This window comes from Ciconia boyciana, chromosome 2 (assembly GCF_034638445.1).
Source record: "Ciconia boyciana chromosome 2, ASM3463844v1, whole genome shotgun sequence".
NCBI lineage: Eukaryota > Metazoa > Chordata > Aves > Ciconiiformes > Ciconiidae > Ciconia > Ciconia boyciana.
The window spans coordinates 144,746,246-144,765,635 of NC_132935.1; the positions used below are offsets into that span (position 1 = coordinate 144,746,246).

Below are 19,390 nucleotides of genomic sequence, written 5' to 3' on the forward strand. Positions count from 1 at the left end.
GGATCACCTTAAAAATGAACAAAGTGTGGGAAGACAAGAGTCCCTTAACCACCAAATCCTCAGGAGCCAGATTCTGAGACAACACTAATCACTTAACCACAATCCAAGGAAGTATCAAAGCTCCCCAAACTTACCATCATCAATCTTCATTTAGCACATACAACTGCAAGAGAAAGCTAGCTTGAGAGAGACAAAAAAATCTATTTCCTAATGATGTTCCAAGTCAGATTTGTCTGGCTTGCCAGACAGCTCTGGCATCACTGATGACCCAGCAGGTTACTTTGCCTCCCTGTGTGTTACCTATCAGTAAATCATCCTCTCTAAACTCAAAAGGCTCTTCAATTTGGATGGGGTGAGGGTGGGGGAATATGATAGAGGTTTACAGTATCATGTGGGCCATAGACAGAATTAATGCAAAGCTGTTATTCAGCTAATTCCACATTAGTAAAATAAGGAAGTACTTGAAGAAATTAGAAGACCAATGTAAAACAGATCAAAGAAAGCACTGTCACACAACAAGTCGTGAATCTCTGCAAGATGTTGCCACAAGAAGCCATACAGGCAGATAGTATTAGAAGGTATCCCAGAACGGGATTAAAGTCATGGATAACAGGTCCATAAACAGATACTAAAAGGCATACGCAGGGATGTGCCTTCTGGCATCTTTAATCAGTCAGTCATCGATGTTGGGGGCGGTGAGTGAAATGGACGCTGAAAGTGGCCCAGCGCATGTGCTCTTTCACAGCATCTCCCATTGCCAATGCCAGGACAGATGGACCATTGGTATGATGCAGTTTCATTTCTTTTGCATTTAATCTCTGTCACTGCTTCTTAGGCTAAAATGAATACAGTTATTTGAAATTTTAAAATTACCTTTCTATCCAAAGTCATTTCTTGAAACTCTGAGAGAAAATATATTTGTGCTTATAGGATGCAAATTATTTTCCACATATCAGTTCAGGATTGCTTTTACATACATGGTTCATATCCACATCATGTAACCTACAATAGCTGTACAGAGCAACAGCAGTCAGCACCACCCTGCTAGCTGCATCCATTGCAGAGACTGCTCCACATCTGTAACTGGAGATCCATTTCTGAAAATGCAGCTTTGACAGTTTTCCGTCTGCTGCTGCATGGATGAGACTATGATTCAACTCATACTGACAGTCCTACAGCAAAACACCTGCAGGGTTCAAATAGTTCCCCCTTTTCTTACCATAGGTATCACATCCCTCCTACCCTAACACTAGCTTCGCTCCTCTACATACAAAACTCCCCATCTTCACACTCCTTCTCAAAGACAAACAAACGCTGTATTAAGGCCAGTTACACTGGTAGGTGATGTAACTATGGCTGGTTTTTAAGCAGTAAAAAAGGGCACAGGATGAAATCCCTGGCATTACTAATGGCATCTACGTATCCACCTAACTTGGTGCATTGATTGGTAAAAAAAGTTATAAACAAAATCTTGAGCTTTGTAGCTGGTTCACTCATACAGCATTGGTAGAAGTTCTCATTTGACTGATGCTCTGCTGCTACCATCCATTTCTTATATACATATATATATATCCTATATATATACACACACACACAGATCCTCTATATGCTATATATCCATATAAATTTATATAGGATATATTTTACATTCCTGGGAGGCATCTGTCAGCAATACACTATGCATTATACATCTAATTTGCTTATTCGTTTTCTCTTGCTCCTCCACCACACCTTTTTCTATACCTTTATTCTCATCTTTCATGTCCATCCTCTCTTAATTCAGGACCAATCCACTGCCTTGTTTGCAGAATTGTCTATTTGGAGAATTCTAGCTCAAAATTCTTATTATTAGAAAATAGCAGACTACATGCTCTCTTGACTCAAAACACAAACCAAATTGCTTTATCCTGCATGCCTACTGATGTGTCTAATGTGCTAACAGACATTTTCAGAATTTGACATATTTTATTCAGCCATGCTCAAAAATAAACCACCTGCAACTTCGCATGCTGCCACCTGAGCAATGGTTTATATTTCAGAAGATATGTATCCCAGGATGGAAAAACTGGCAGGGTCACAGCAGACCCAGGTATATTGCATTCTTCCTATGGGGTCTTAAATCTCAATCACCATCTCCTTACATCTCCAGAACGCTTGCCACAACAATTTCACTGAAGTGGGCTTATGGTGCCAGCAAAGACTCAAAATTTTCTTTGTGTCATAATGCAAATCCTTATGACTATTTTGTCTTTTCCTGTAGCCTCTCATCCTTCAGCCATGATGTGCTTATAGATAGAAACATTATATACCCATTTATAAAACAAGAATAGATTTCTAAGAAGTATCTTATTTATCATTATCTATTAATCTTACCTATTTTTATCCTGAAGTATTCTCTTCAGGATGAAAAGGGATCTTCATACTTGAGCACACCAATTCCAGTTATCACTGTTCAAAGGACTAACCTCTTCATTCAGAGGTTACTTACCTGTTCCGGGGTTTTTTTCCAGGATTGTCTTATTTTCTGTAGGTCAGGCTGAGCACCTGCCATCTCAGCTCTGTAGGACTCAAAGAATGGTATTCTTTGCAATTTGGCAATTATCTGGCATCAAACAGTTAAACGTTTTGAATGTGGTGCAACAAAGCACTACAGTGACAGTGCGAAGTGCATCTTGCAGAAGGAGTTAAAAGATGCAAGTATGAAAGCAACCCTAGCAGATGCAGAAGTGAGCAGGAACATATTCTACCATTCTGGCATATGCCTTGTTTTCCTCCAAAGGGCTCCAAGTCAATGTTTCTCCAAACAGCTGAATGTAACCGAGATGAAAAGGTAAGTCTGTTTAGAGTTAATTTTCACAAAGCAACTGCATAGCCAGATGCTTGTTCATAAAAAAAAATGAACGTCTAAAGGTGCAGAACAGCTGCAGACCCTTTTAAATGCTATATAACAGTGTGGTAGAAAGCCTTGAAAGAACAAAAGAACTGCCCTAAAGAGCACACAGTACAACATATTCCCTCTCAGAGCTTTTGACTCAGTTACCCTGAATGGCTCCTTCTGCACAGCACTTCATCACAAGGCCTCCAACAGTAAAAGTGCCACTGTTGCTAGGCAAAGGGACAGGGAATAATAGAGAGTTCAGCATCACTTCTAAGTGCCACCATCCCTCTTGCACTCCTTTCCTTTTGCCCACGCAAGGGTCCACTCGCACATCCAGAACTGAGATGCAAATCACAGCCAGCTGACAGGGTCTGCGGCTGGGAGCAGACCCAGCACCTGTAAAGCCATCCCATCGGCCAGGGACACGGTCACACGCAGATGGCTCTAGCTGTGATCTGCATCTGAGTGTGGAGCTGCCTCTAATTAAAATTTTCATTCAGTGAATGATGAGTTTGAATTTGACCAAGCATTCATACAAGAAACCTACTTTCATATCTCCTGTCATCTTTGCTTGGCATCTTAGCGATGCACTGACACTGTTTTAACAAGAGAACTGCTCCAGCTCCTCACTTGTTCTCATCCTGAGCTAACCCGGTGTCCTAGAGGAACCTCTGCAGCTGAGCAAAGATATAGAAGGACATTTTAAAGAGACTAGGAAATCACCGCCTCCTTCACTCTGCTGAGCCATGGGGAAATGGTACACCCAACTGGGAGGCTGGCCCTACGGGATCTCCCTCTGCACAGCCAGTGCAGAGAGTGAGCAGTTGCTCACAAAGGTCAGGCATCGCCTCCCGCCAGCCTCCTGCCCTGACCACCCCCTGCAGGAGCCCACGCTCTCCCTGCTGGCTGCAGAGATCCTGGGAAATCAGCCTCCTAATTTAGGTGCCTGTGTTCATCGTGCCTGAAAATCAGGCGGGGGAACACCCCCAGGAATACAAACCAGCGCCTCAGTGGAGGGTTCGAGAGCCTCTCACTTGCAACAGTGCTCACCAGTTCTTAAGGAACATCATGTGTGGTTTTGCAAACATTAATTTAGATAAATGGCACCACTATTTATACCTACAGCTCACACTGACAAGCACATGTTCAAGATTGTATTCTCCTCTTCAGTACAAAAATGTATAAGGATATCCTTATTATCCCCCTTACTACGTATTTCTACTTTAAATTATTTATGTTTCTAAAAATAATCTGTCTAACATGTCATGTGTTACTTATAATAAAAACTGGATTTAAGACTCCAGTTCTACAGTGCAATGCATTTGATGAGCAATCATCAGGGAGGCTGATGTGGCTTGCAGAACAAGAAAAAGCCTTCCAAAAGCTCCACACAATATCACAGAATTTAATGCTGAGCTAAAGTATAAATTAAAGCTAACCAACCTCCAAGGATGCAAATGGTTTTTAAGTTAGAAGACTTACGGGGGTATATATATATATGTTTATATATATCTCTCTCTCTAACCCAGACTATTTTCCCACCTCACAAAAATAGAGACAGACATATTTACAATGATACTACCAATTAATCAATCTTGTAATGTTTTTTTCACAGGAATAGTTTCAGTACAGCTGCTAAACACTGCTGGTATGACTGAAATCTGCAGCACTGTACCTTAACATTTGGAGATGAGTATTAAAATGAAAGTTAGAAAAATAAATATAGCTGTTTCTTAAATCACAAAGACATATACATTGATGCATATTTCCGTACAAGCTAATTGATATAGCTATCAGTGTTTGAGGAGAGGTGATGTAATCTCAAACACTGATTGCCATAATCAGAAATATATACCCTCACAGAAAAGATAATTCAAAAGTAAAGTGCCTAAGTTTAAGGAATGCCTTAACAGGAATAAATGCATTTTCCATTTACGTTTGTTTTGCTTACAGACCAGTGTTGTGTGGAGGTGGAAATGACTATGCTCCATAGCAGTTAGAGAATTAGAGCGTAAGAACAGATAGCAAGATGTCTGAGACACCTCAGATGCCCTGAAAACATATTTTTAGTTAGTGCTGGTCAGGAATTTTCAACAAATAGCTTTTCACCAAAAAAATTCCTCCAACTTTTCCAAAGTGAAACTTTAATCAGAAATGTAACAGTTTAAACAATTTTCTTTTTTCAAAACACATCTCCATGTAGCCAAAGAGCTGCACAACCCTGTACACTTAGATTCAAAGCCCTGATTTGCTTGATTCAGATCAAGGACTATAACTGGAATATCTACAATAAGATGTGTACCCTAATCTTTGCTCTTCAGACTATTTTGGGTTGGCATCAATTCCATCATTTCCACTCTGTGCCATACAAGGGGTTCACTGGACCAAAGGAAGCAAAGATGAGACTAACTGGAAAACATCTGTAAATCTGAGATATAACAGGCTTCGCTTTAAGTCTCCTGGACCTACTGTCAGTTCTCTTCCCTCTTTGTTCCCAAATTGACATTTTTTCTCAAGAACCTACACATGAGATATTTTGAGCTGCTGAGCATTCATTATATCTGTTAACAAAGGAGAGGGTATTAATATGCAGCACTTTTGAAAACCAGTCCATTTTTATTTAAGCCATAGAATATGGATCAAGTATTTGAGATTGGTATATGTAAGCATTAAAACATTCAAAACAAGAGAATAAATATGTGGAAGGGAACTCTAGAGTTTCATGGAAACTTAGTTTGTGGGAAAACATGGTTAAACCCAAATGGCAGATGGGTGACACACTGCAGAATGGGTGGATTCCAGCTCTTCCAACATCTGTATCATCACCTTACACAGAGTTCAGGCTTTGCACAACAGCTTAGTCTTTTGGGTTACAACAGCAGAGCAAAGACCTGCTACCACTTCTGCATTACAAGAAGTGCCTGTCATCATTAAAATCTACTGACCTATCTTACATTTTCTTATGAAATATTTTAAAGGGAAATATAATTTAACAGAGCAAAACCCTTTCCTAAATACAACTGGCTTTCTCTTCATTGAGGTACACAATCTCTGGGGTATAGACAAACTTCTCATGGAGAATTTCAGCATTTGCAAAGCTCATTTCATTTTGGTACAATACACCCTACAGCTTTTCATTGTGGAAGGCACGAAGAATAACACAGAAACTATTCAAATATGTTTTTGTATTTTGTATTGAAATAGTTGAGTTTAAAATCTCCTTAAATAGAACTCAGTTTAACATCAGAAACACTAGCAAACTCCTGAAATGCAATGATACATTCTCTACAAAATCTTAATCCATATATACAAATAGTATAAAATTCACATTTATTTAAATACATTAAAAATAGAGTAGACGTGTTCTCCCTTAGCTCAAGCATCCTTTTATATGCTATTTCACTTTTTAACAGCTTGCAGCCTAAAATGCTCTTTAGAGTTAAATAATGCATTTGCAGAATTAATATATACTATCAGCAGGAAGCACACATTAAGGACAAGGTGAAGAGAGGAAACGTTTTCAACTTAGAATGAGGTAACCAAAAAGCAGGAGCTGAAGGAGTGCTATTCCAGATATTGCGAACTGCTAGAGAAATTATCTTTATACATGGGATTGTATATTGTTCCGAGACATAAAGTTTGTACTTCAGTCCTTGCAATCTGAGCAGGCACAAAGTGCAGGTGCCCAATTCCCACTTAAATGAGTGGGAGTCAAGGGCACTCAGCCCCCGAAAGAACTTAGCCCTCTGAGATGAGACACCATTCCTGCCAGCTTAATTTCAGATTACAAAAATGGGTCTATCAGCATAGATGGGTATGCACGCCTGAATCCATGTATGTGCTTTATCTTCATTCACAGAAAATTAAATGGAAGGTGACACTTATTCAGAAAATGTAGACTTAGAGTTACTACTCGAAAGCACTGGTGTGCAGTAGAGCACGGGAATTGCTCCTTCAGCAGCAAGGCAGAACCCCAGCCTTGCTCTCAACAGTAATGATGGTGAAAGAACTAAATATTATTTATACTATCACACCATCACCTCAGAAAGGTGACAAGAGGTGTAGAACCACAAATAGACCAAAATTGCAAAAGACAGGAGCAGGGGGAAAACCCGTTAGGTGTCCCAGGGGTCCCCCCATTCCCAGCTCCTCCCAGTGCCACCCTGACCCAGGTATGCCCTGAAGCCGAAGGAAGCCTCCTAAGGGTATCTAATCATCATTCTCCCTCCCTGCTATCTAAACACAGTCCAAGTATTTAAAGGCTTTTGCCCACAGTATGTTGATGTAGTTCTGTCCAGGCCATATTTCTAAGTATCATAATTCTGTACCCCTGAAATCCTTTCATTTCCTTTCCCAGTGTATTTTAAAACACAGAGAGTACCACACATTGACAGCTCAGAAAGTTCTACTTTGTTACCATCTTTGTCATGCTATAAATGGACCATAAATAGTACACATGCTTTACACTTTTATCAGGACAGTTTCCATTCACTAGTGGTAATTCAACACAAAAATACCAGACCCCTTAGTCTAATGAGAAAGAGTGTATTAACATTTTTTTTTCCAAATGGGTTTCCTCTCCCAAGCAATTCCTTTTTTAATCTTCAAAGATACTTAAATAAGAGAAACACACCAAAATAGAATCTTATTCATCTTTCCTGAATGAGCAACTTGTTGTAAAGCATTGGAAAACAATTCAAAATAAGCAATTATTCTTTGCTACTTGGCCACTTGAGCCCCAGCAATTTACTCAGGATACAAATACGTATTTTAGCAGTACTATTGATATGGGTTTATAAAAGGACATGGAAAAAATCATGAGTTACTATCCCAGACTTCCAAAATATCATTTCCAAAAGCACAATAACAGTCTTGTCGCAAATTCAAGTTTTTCAGAAGTGTGCAGCAAAGAACCCTACGCTATGACTGAAGAGAAGTCAGTGACTGGGTAACAGCAACACACCAGATAATGAATGAAACACAGAATGCAGTATTTCATCCAGGGAGAAAAAGGAAAGCTTGCAGAAAAAGAATACAACCAAAGGAATAAGAAGCACAAAGGTACACCTGTTTGTTAAATCAAAATTTGAGAAAAATGTTCTAAATTACCTTGGGGTTTTTTAAGCCAAGACTTCAAAAGCTTTTGCAATATTCTTAAAGAATGTTTTTGTTTTCCTTTCCTCCCTCTGTCACTGTTTCTCATCCATCAAGAAAAAAAAAGAAACTATCACCAAAAGAAAAAATCCCAAACTTCTTTTTTGTTGTTGGTTTTGTCAGAAAAGCTGATTTTGGCAAACATACACAATATTTTTCTAATAGAAAACCATCTTATCTTTACAGCAATTATTTTAGTCTTGATGAGAACATGGGTTATCACTGGCAAGCCTACTTTAGAAGTTCACAACACAGTTCACACAACTCCAAAAACCAATTAGATAGAATTTAAATGGAAATTACTGAGACTTTTAAACATTTGTCTTACAGATGGAAGAATATTTCTACCATGACCTGACCAGAGCTGGCCAGGACTCTGAGGTGGATCTGCAACTCTGAGATCTTCAAGAACCACAATGTGTTCCATTTTAAAAACAAATAAATCAACAGGAGGTTTTATTTTAATCTAAATTAGAATAATTAACTTTTTCAACCATGTGTCATAAACACAAAAGGAATGGCTACACAAGACAGTCTATGTATATACAGAAAGGGTGTGTAAAAGAAATCCCTCCAGCTCACAGAGTCATTACAGGGCAGCACCACTGAAGAAGCCAGAAGCAGTAGGTGTGAGGTCCCACATTAAGTCTCTCCTAGCAGAGTAAGTAGGGCTGGGGCACAGGCTCAAGCATGGGCATATGATCATCCACAGCATTGTCTGCTCAGACACGCAGTTTTGTTCCACATACCATGCCCTGAGGGAGAAGCTTGCTGAAAATGGACACTGCTGCCATGAGGCTGCAAGGTCTACGAGCCTGGGAAGTGAGAAGAGAGTGAAGAAAGCCTTCCCAAAGACCCCAGGGACAGTTTTCTTTCTTGGGGAACATCCTTACAGACAAAAACCTCTCCAAGCATGAAGGGATCCACGCTCTTCTAGCTTTTGTGCACTGCACGGTCCTGCACTCTGGGACTAGAGACTGAGGGCAAGTATTTCTCCTCAGGGTAAACTTGGACTTTTCTGGGTGAGAAAATGAATAAAATCTTACCAATAACATAAGGCCTGGAGATGCAGTTCACCTAAACAACCATTAGTGCTCCACTTAAAGACAGGCAACCTGGAAAAGCCAAACTGGAGTGCCACTTCTGTATACAGGCCATAGGGCCAAGGCCAGAAGACGGCTGTGCGTCACTTCACCTGTAGCGACAAGCTTGAAGATGGACAAAAAGGACAGTGTAACTCTCTGAAAGACTCCAACATGAGAAGAGAAGAAAAGGGGCAGAGGAGGGGGAGGGAAAGACGAGGTTCTGGGAACAGCTGCAGACCATCCTAAAATACGGTCCTCTGCCAAAGCCGGATGAGAGGTGCAGCAGGAAGCATGCACCACCTTTTATGTCCTTAGGCCTGCAACGTAAGGAAAGACAAGACACATGTGCACCCCGTAAGACTGTAAAAGGCAAAACCCATCTACACTGACTGTCTGAAGTGCCCACGCACACACAGTAGTGTATATGGGTAAATACTCAAAGGAGATGCATACATGCAATACTACCAAAGTACAGAGTACTACATATTTTGCAGGATGAAGTCAAATCAATCCCTTCTTCACAATCTGTACAGAGTGCACTGTAACTGACACACTGATTTTTAACTAAAGCCCTTATTCCCCATTGTTAATATGTAAACCAAAGAATACATTCTCCAACACTCCGCCCAGATTCATCCTAAAATTCTTACAGTTCTCCCCTTGACACTAAACCATGAGCGATAATCCTGAAAAAACTACATGTACTACACATATCACTTTATGTTTAATTTTTTAAAGTTAAGCAGATATCACAAATTTTCACCGCTTTCAATCAACAACCACAAAACCCTGTTAAAAAGTCAATGCAGTGACACAAAAGGTATTACAAATATTATTCTTAAAAGCATTTCCTGTGTTGGTATCAGGTTGATTATTATTTTTATCTCTCGTCGTCAGTTACTGAACTATGGCTAACATACTGTTAGACCTTTTATTTCTTTAAACCCTGTAACACATTAATCTCTTAATAACAGACACTCATTAGTAACTTTTCACTTCTGAAAACAATCAATAGTAAACATCATCTATATTACAGATATTTGAAAACTTAAAGAAAGAGAGAAAAGAGAATCCTTACACTGAAACAGTTCCAATTAGCTAACCATTTCACCCAAAATATCTCACAAAGTATTAAAATAATGTGTCTGAAAACCAGCACAGAACTGTAATTTTTCAGACAACCAGAGTACAAATTATTTCCAAATGTACTTGGGAAAAAAAAAGAAAAAAAGTGCTATCTTTCCACCCACATGAATATTTATTACTGTCTACATGATGGTATAAAAGCATTCAACACAAGTGAAAGGGAATAAAATTACATGATTGATACTGGATCCCTAAATACTCTGTGCTTCTCCCTCTTTTCCCCTTAAGATCATTAGAGTTCACTTTTTAGGACATAAAGGCAAACGGAGATTACTGGAAACAGACATCCTCCCTTTCCATCAGTTAGAGGTCTCATTAACAAAACTAGATCTAGATGACATGAAAAATGCAGCAGACCCAAATCCCCCCATACGTTCTTAATTTCACAGTCCCGCTCCATCTCTAAATTCACTGCTTGTGTCACTGCTGAGCAGAGCAGAGTGGCTGCAGTCTTCCAGCTCAGGCCCAGCAACACTTGGAGGTTAACGCGTAAGAAGAACCAAAATCAGTTCTGCAGTTTCTGCCTGCTGGCACGGTTCACACGCAAGCGCAGGCTTCTGTGGCTTACTCTGTCCTCATGACCGCAGAGGTTACAAATCTGCAAGCTGCCAGGATAATTAATCTGCCCAGCAGCTCGGTCCCTGCAACCTCTTTTTTCTCAGAGCAATTGGGGCCAGATAAATTGGTCTGGCGGTGACAATGTTCCCAGCCACCACTTTCCCTTGATCCTTCTCCATGGACATGTGCCAGCTACAGAGACAAAGCGTGGCCACTGGAACGAGGCTGCAAAAGCCATTTGGACATAACCACCCCTGCTAACCATCTTTCCTGGGGCAGCCATTTAGTGCTTCAGGTCTTACACATGCACATGCATACATGAGCTGTGGTGGCTTGGTTGCGTGTACACAGCATAGCCATGGAGCACACGGACCACAGATCTGGCACTGCCTGGAAAAACAAGATTAGTTGCAGTTGCACAGCTCAGCTGAACTATTCATGCATACTATTGCCAAAGGAGAACGGTTCTCCTGACATGCAAAGGTGCTAAGGTACTTGCACAGCCAGACTGAGCTGTGCTATGTCAAAACATATGGCCTGGAAAGTGATGTACCTCTCTCAGCATAATGTTTATTCCATTTTTTTGATTGGGAAAGCACTTTGTAAATGAAAGATATCAGTTCAAAGACAGGAGACTTGCTCTAAAAAAGGAATTTTGCAAAAGACATCTGGAAACTGAACAGACAAATGTGCTCTGTTCCTCCCAGAGACCCTCCTGGAAGCAGTCTGGGTAGGATTTTCTAGGGTTTTTAAGCTCAATCGTGTTTTTTTCCAGTACTATAAGTCTCTATTGTTAACTTATGCATTATTTAAAAGATACTGAGTTTAAAAATAGCTCTAACCCACCAAGGGAAAATAGGAAAAGCAGTGAGCTGAAAGCCACAGCACTTCTCTCAGATTGTTTCAGCATGCAAGACATCACAGCCTTCTCCCATTTTCATTTCAATTTAGTAGCTGTCTTTGACATATGCCCACCCATTTTCACCATCAAAGTATCTGAGGATAGCTCATTCCTGAGGGTGCATATTACAAGTCTCTGTGCACCACTCAGACAGCAAATTACTACCACTATAGGTCCTAGGATATATATAGTTAAAGCCTTTGGGTTTAAAAGTTCTGCATTCAACCCCCGTGATCCAAGTTTACCTATTAGGGGAGCATGTTACGCTCTTAATATGTTAAAGCCCACAACTCCCTTTCAAGTTACAGATTGACTATTATCCTACTTGACAGACAGGAGCTGAGTTACAGTGGGACGAAGTGATTTACCCAAGGTGAGGCACATGGTAGACCAGGGGACTGCCCAGCCCCCGGCGTGTTTCTAGCTACTGGATCACCTTTGCTCTTCCTTCAACTGCAAAGAACCACTGGACATGTAGGGTAGGTGGGCTACCAAGGCAGCTCAAACACAGAGGAAGCTCTCGCACACACTAAATGTACAGTATACAAACACAACTACTTGGGGCAAGCACCAAGCCTTCCTCAGGCACTTGAGACAAAAAAAGATATATGGGACCAGAATATGAACATCCTGGGGCATCAGGAAGGAATTAGAAGTATCTAAGGCCAATATAAAACTGACAATGATCCTGACTCTTTATTTCATCTGTAAATTGAACTCCAGAAGAAGACAGGCCTGGAAGTACTTAACAATCTTCTGTTTATAAAAGTAGCAGCACTGAGCTCCACAACAAGGGAAGAGCAATCCTCATGTAAAAACTATGTACACATCAGAACTAGAAGACTGTTTTACACTGCAAAAGAAACTAACTCGAGCATACATACATTAATTTTAGTCCAAAACATTTTTCTGGAGTTCAGCTACGTACTGGTTTTAGACACTATATTAAATGGTTTCTGTGAATTTTTACTCCTAAGGAAGAAAGGAGAAAAAAAAGGGGGGGGGAGGTGCGCAGGAGGGGTTACCCTGTTTAAAATATAGCAGGTTGTCCACATACCTCAAAATTCAACATGGGATAGGCAGTCCTTCTCTCAGATATAGAGGAAGAGGTAGAACCTGTATGGGCAATACCCTATATGGTAAAGGCATAACAAAACAATGCAATCACTGTATAATTAGACCTGTGGATCAATAACAAGAGTGTTCAAACAGTTTGAAAACATATAAAAATAACCCTAAATGGACCCAAGACTGCTGAGGAAGAAACCCCCACCATCAATGTCAAGCTCCTGACAAAGACCCCAGGACAATTCAAGAGAGGGTGGTGAGGATTAAACCCCTGGGGCTGCTGCTAAGATAATGACTTGATATTTATGCACTAAGGAGAGTCCTAGAGAGTCCTTTCCTTACACCAGTTTGCAAGGGTGGAGGCTGTCACCCCAAAGAGCTAGGCAATTTGTTATATAAGTCACCCCCTTGTTATAGAGGCATCCCTTTGGTATAGAAGCATCCCCCAAGTTGTGGGAGGAAGCAGAAGTCAGTGCAAGAGCACACACTGAAAACACCATGGGGCTTCTAAACTTAACAGTGGCCAAGGACACAAGAGAACAGAAAAAACAATGTTTGTGTATAAATATACCTATATGGTCACCTTGAAATCTCCACTTTTTGAATACAGAAATATGATCTGCAGTATTTTAGCAGAATGGTACAGGACTAATATCTGTACAGACTGCAATAACCCTGTAGTGCAGCAGATACCACATAGTACCTGCCAATTGATTTTGGGTTGCTGAAGGAAGGTACTGCTGATAACGATCTCTGCAGTGGAGACACCCCAAAAAACAGCATTAAAATCTGCGTAGTTCTAAGAGCTAAGAAACAATATTATTCTTGTTTAGAGAAGATAGAGACAACAGTCCTATAAAACACACTAAGACAACACTGTAAATACATGTACAAAAATACTCCAAAACAATAATTAAAAACAAATTCATGAATCACATTTGGTAATTGGTGGAGAAGACTTTAAATGGGAAGAAAAAGCAGAGGAGAAAGTTACTGAGAGAGAAGAGACGTGGCTGGGGGAGTAGCTCTGTGAGTTAATGCCAGGAAAAGGAATAACACATTAAAAATAAAAGGAAAAGAGGTAAATTTACAAACTAGGACAACCACATTAAAAGGCAGTAAACTTTCAGCAAAGGTTTAGGGCAAGACGAAAAACCCCTTTGGTTACTCAGATCCCTGTGTCTCCAGCATGGAGACAGTTCATTCTTTCCAAGTGCAAATGCAATTTGAAATTAATGTGCCATAAAGAAGTTGAGGGACACAAATGTCCTGGGCCTGATGGCCTGGACAAAAACAACCATATGTGAGAAGAGACAATGCAGCACACGAGCTAAGAAGACAGTCAGGCAAAGTCCCAAGGGAAGGAGGAGTACTGCTGAAAAAATTCACTTGTGAGACTGCTAGGGCAATGTCATGCAGCTCTTGATGTCAAGCCAAGTAATTGTGGTACACACACTGGAAGAGTTCAAAGGGGAACCCGAGTAAAGGGCGTACCTTCTTGCATCAAGTATTCTCCCTAAAGTTGAAAAGTGTCTAATCCCAGAGACCCATCACACTCAGTATCATGGAGCTGAAGAAAAATTTATCATCAAAGACAGTGCACCTGAAAAACACGGAAACAGAAAGCTTCTCGAGCTATACTCTTCAAAGTGCTGCATGTGACTGTTGACAAGCAGAACACAGTGTCTGGGTTAACAGCAAACAGCCAGGCTCAGAGTGATACCAGGAGAGCAACAAGGACGTATACCCTCCCCCTCAAAAAAAAAAAAAAAAAAAAAAAAAAAAAAAAAATCCAATAATGAAATATTCAATCAATGGAAGCAATATAGGGATAGAAAGGATGCAATGGAAGAAGCAACAGTAGCGACAGTAGCGACAGGTAAATGCTTGCACCAAGTTACAGCAAAGACAGAAAAAGCAAGCAACCATTTTCTAAGCTTTCTGAGATCTAGCAATACCAGCGTGAGAAGGAAGATGACAATATCAACAAGGCAGCACCAGCTGCCTCCTCCGTAGCATAGGTGCACTGATGCTGAAAGAGATCAAAAGCTGTGTGATATTTTGGCAACCAAACCTCCTTAAAGGACAAGGGAAGTGTCAGCTGAAAATTACAAGATCCTGTTCATTCAGAACTGGGCACTGGCTGAAAAACAAAGGTGACATTTTTCAAAGTGGTTAAAACTCTGCTGGTTTCTTACCCGATGTTCAGCTTGACGCTTTGGGGGTGTTGGCATTATTTTAATGCTGGTTTTTTTCATATCTAGATTTTGTGTTTAAAATCCTTTTTGTCTTTAAAAAACTTTTAAAATTTTAAAAACTTGTAAAAAAAACTTTTTAAAAAACATGTTGCGGTTTTTTTAAAAAAAAAAAAAACCACAATAACCCTGAAGACATTGAATTTGTACTACGGGAGAAAACTACCTTTATACAAAAGAGACTGGACAGAACCACTCAATCTTGCATTAAAGAGAGAGGACTTCTACGGATTCTTACCAGAAAAATAAACTCTATTTGAAAACACTTGTTAACAGACTGATTGTCCTAAGACAATCCTTACTATCTCATTGATGATTATACCAATGGTCAATGAAAGTACAAACTGTGGCATTCATGCACACCACTAAAACCAACCCTGGTATTATATTAAAATAATCTCATTACCGCTCATTACACAAATTGGGAATATGACCATTTATTTGCAAATTACTGAACAGGATCGCAGTTTGAATAATAAAAATTATTTCAATGCATATCTGAAGTATCTGTAAGGAAAAGCAAAGAAGGGAAAAAAACAGTAATTCATAAACAGGAGTTTATCTGTTCACACCCTCTAATTTAATGCAACTTTTCTTAGTGACTATACCAGCAAATCCTTGTTGTTCTTCAGACTGAGCTGACACCAGCCTTATCCCTGAACAACTGCCACAGATTACTGAAGCACTTCTCTATCTCAATTTAGCATCTACCCAGTATCAACTCTCACACAATAATAGACACCTAAGGAAACAAGTCAGCTAGCAGACCTGTTTTAAAAATCCCTACTTAAGCTGATTTGCAGAAGAAACCTCAAATCAGGTTTCTCACATCCCAGGACAATGCTCTAAACATTTGGAAAGCTTTTGATTTGCTATACATACTTAACAGCCATCATACCTGAAAGGCAAATTCTGCAGCCAACTACTCTGGGCCCCCAGCTAGGGCGCCAAATTTGGTCCAAGTCCTACATCAGTGTCCTGGTTTTGGCTGGGATAAAGTTAATTTTCTTCCTAGCAGCTACTATAGTGCTGGGTTTTGGATTTAGTATAAGAATAATGTTGATAACACACTGATGCTTTAGTTGTTGCTAAGCAGTGCTTACACTGGTCAAGGACTTCTCAGCTTCCCATGCTCTGCCAGGGGCACAAGAAGCTGGGAGGGGGCACAGCCAGGACAGCTGACCCCAACTGGGCAAAGGGCTATTCCATACCATATGGCATCATGCTCAGTATATAAACTGGGGGGAGTTGGCTGGGGGGCAGCGATCGCTGCTCGGGGACGGGCTGGACGTTGGTCAGCACATGGTGAGCAATTGCATTGTGCATCACTTCTTTTGTACATTCTTTTATCATTATTATTATTATTATTTTGTCTTCCTCTGCTGTCCTATTAAACTGTCTTTATCTCAACCCACAGGTTTTACTTTTTTCTTCCGATTCTCTCCCCCATCCCACCGGGGGGAGGAGGGAGGGTGAGTGAGCGGCTGTGTGGTGTTTAGTTGCTGACTGGGGTTAAACCACAACAATCATGTACTGGGAATTCTCCTTCCCATTAAATGGGGAAACTTGTAGAAACACAGAAACGTTTCTTACTCCAGCTTCAGTTTACTGACAGCAGCGTTCCCAGTTTACCAGCAAGCAGGCAATCCTGCTTTACCCATTTACAACAGCATAAAATTGTATCAGTATCTGTTGGGAAATACCTAATGCAGCTTCAGCCTTTTAGCTTCTCCAGGTGGTTTCTCTGTATATTGATTATTCCCTCCTCTGCCCTACTCTTTGGCAATTTAAATTCCTTTGTCTCATGGCTCCTTTGTAGTGAATTGGAAGATTTTGGTTGCCATATGGTCTCAGAGGAAAAGAAAGGAAAGGATTCTTGATTTCTGATACGCTCCTCTGCTGGCTCCACTGCTGACAGCTGAGAGGTGCCTCCCCCATCTTGGTATTCTGCCTCTTCCCTTAAGTAACAACAGTAATCCACAGCAGAGGTTGTTACCTACATTCAGAAACCCCAGGGAAAATGTGACTACATAGTTACAGTACATTAACAATGCATAAAAATGCAGCTTAAAAATTATACAAAACTCTTATACCATCCCAGTAAGTATATCCATAGCAGTTTCTGCAGATGGCTGGTGTTTAAGATCATTCTGCTCTGGTTAGGGTGTTAATTGTCCAAGCACACTTACAAAATCCTAAATGCTTTGGTTAGGTGGTGGCTGAGAAAGCAAGGTCTGAGATCTCAAAGGTGCTCAAACATTGGCCTCTTAGTCCCATATAATATTTAGCTCCTTCTGTTTGGCTTTCCAAGGACAACTGAAAGAGACTTGTTAACAATGCTGGTAACTGCTGTACTTTGAAAACAGTGAGATACACATTCCTGGAATATAGGATGCAGCGAAAGAGATTTTAGATCCGAGACCAAGTTCTTTTTTTAGGATGTTTGCCTGCAGCTCCTGCTGAAGTCAACCAGAACTACTAATGTTCATCCAAGGGCAAAATTTGACATATAACATTTATTTTATGCTATACACAAGTCTAAATAGGGAAAATATGAAATGCGTAACTGAAAACTAGCTATTAGGTTTGGATAAAGCAGAACTGAAAGGCAGCAGTTGTCCAAGTGGAGGAGAATAATTTAGTTTGCCATAGCCCATGTGCAATTCCATTAGCATCTTCTCTTTTTTCTGCTGGGGTGACACAGCTGACACAACACAAGAGTATTAACACATCTTTAAGCTGTCTGAATTCACAAGCAGATTTCTGCCTAGAAATATTGAAGGACTAGTGGCCCAACAGTATGGAGAACAATTCATTACTTGCTCATTCCCCAGCCATTCCCCCACATCCTGCACTGTCAATTAGGTAGCACCATGGTGGTCTTCCTTCTCCCAGTGCAAGTAGGAAGGAACTCATGTTATCAGGAACATGGGGTGAAGGGATTACATCCACAGTGATTTACAGTGACCTGCAAACGATTCTGAAAACAGTTTAACGCTGCACCAAAAATACTGAAAGTGTCCACATTTTTTTCCTCATTGAAGGTCAGCTTGAATACTTTCCTTATTCCTGCTGGCACAGTAAAGTGTCAGCATGTTGTCTGAATGATGCTGCTTTAATTTCTCCACGACAGAAAGAGGTGCAGAGAGAATAAAAAAAAAAAATCTCAGTCATATTGTCCTAAACCAATGTAGTTAAAGCCAAATCCTTTCTTACGACATGCTTTGCAAGAACCAAGCAGTAATTGCCTTGTTTTTTTCATGTTCATTTCATGAGAAATGTGAGTTGTTCTCAGGAATTATCTGCATGATTATCAAGGTGCAAGAACTGAAACCAAAATAAAAGCAGAGTATTTGCTTCCAAAAAAAGCAACCACCCTTTAGAATTTATCTGAAAAAGAAATAAAAGCAGTAAAGATCTCACTCCTCTGAAGTGCCAAAGTGCCTCTTGTTCAATCTGCTCATTTGGGGTGGAGGGTGGGACAGAAATGGAAAGCAGGAAATTTGAAAGAATCCTGCTAGGAAGTAGGTAGGTGTTCAAGCACATCTCCCATATGAGAAGCCAAGTCCAGAATTGGCATTACCTACATCGCTCTATTGTCTGCGCACTCAGACAATGTCTAGACAATTCTACTGTAAATAACAGTCCTTCCAGGCTGCTATTAGGAACAGGGGCTGTGCAAGAATTACTCAGTCTTAAATGCAGGCCTACCTATAAAGAGAGAGGGAGGGCAGAAATACCCCTCTGTGTGTGTGTATGTATATGTACACATATATCTATATGTATGTGTGCGTATACATGTTTATTAAAAAAGCACAGAGGAAGTTAATAAAGTTACTAATACAATTCATTGTGCTATTTGTGAAGAACTGTCAGATGATACACATTTCTCTGGATTCTGACAGCCTCTACTTATTTCCAACTGAATTATACAATTAGCTAATAGTGGAACTGTACTGGTCTAATCCATTGGCATTATAGCATAGACCAACACAAAGGCTATCACAATGATACGGAGATAAATATATAACAATAGACTACCTAAATTTTGCTCCATTTTTTTTTTCTTTGATTGAAAATAATTTTCTGTACAAAGCCCAAAAAGTCAATAGAAGCAGTGAGCGCTTGGTATCCCCCAAAATTAATTTGCACTGCAGCTTAAGGAGACATTCAGTGAAGTTTTCTCCCTTGTTTGTACTTACATGAAAAGCCCATTTTATTGAACGTTTATATGACATTTTAAGGAAGGAGGAAGAGGAACTAAGACTTTTCAAACAGTTAATGATAAACTCTTGTTACTATATTTTAATGATGCATCCATCCAGGAATAAGAGTCTAAGTAAGT

The 19,390-nt window shown here is 40.1% G+C and overlaps 1 protein-coding gene across 14 annotated transcripts in view; it reads right to left on the reverse strand.

Moving 5' to 3' along the window:
* Positions 1-19,390, reverse strand: part of ADAM22 (ADAM metallopeptidase domain 22) — a 141,666-nt gene that overhangs the window by 89,330 nt on the left and 32,946 nt on the right. The window lies entirely within an intron of this gene.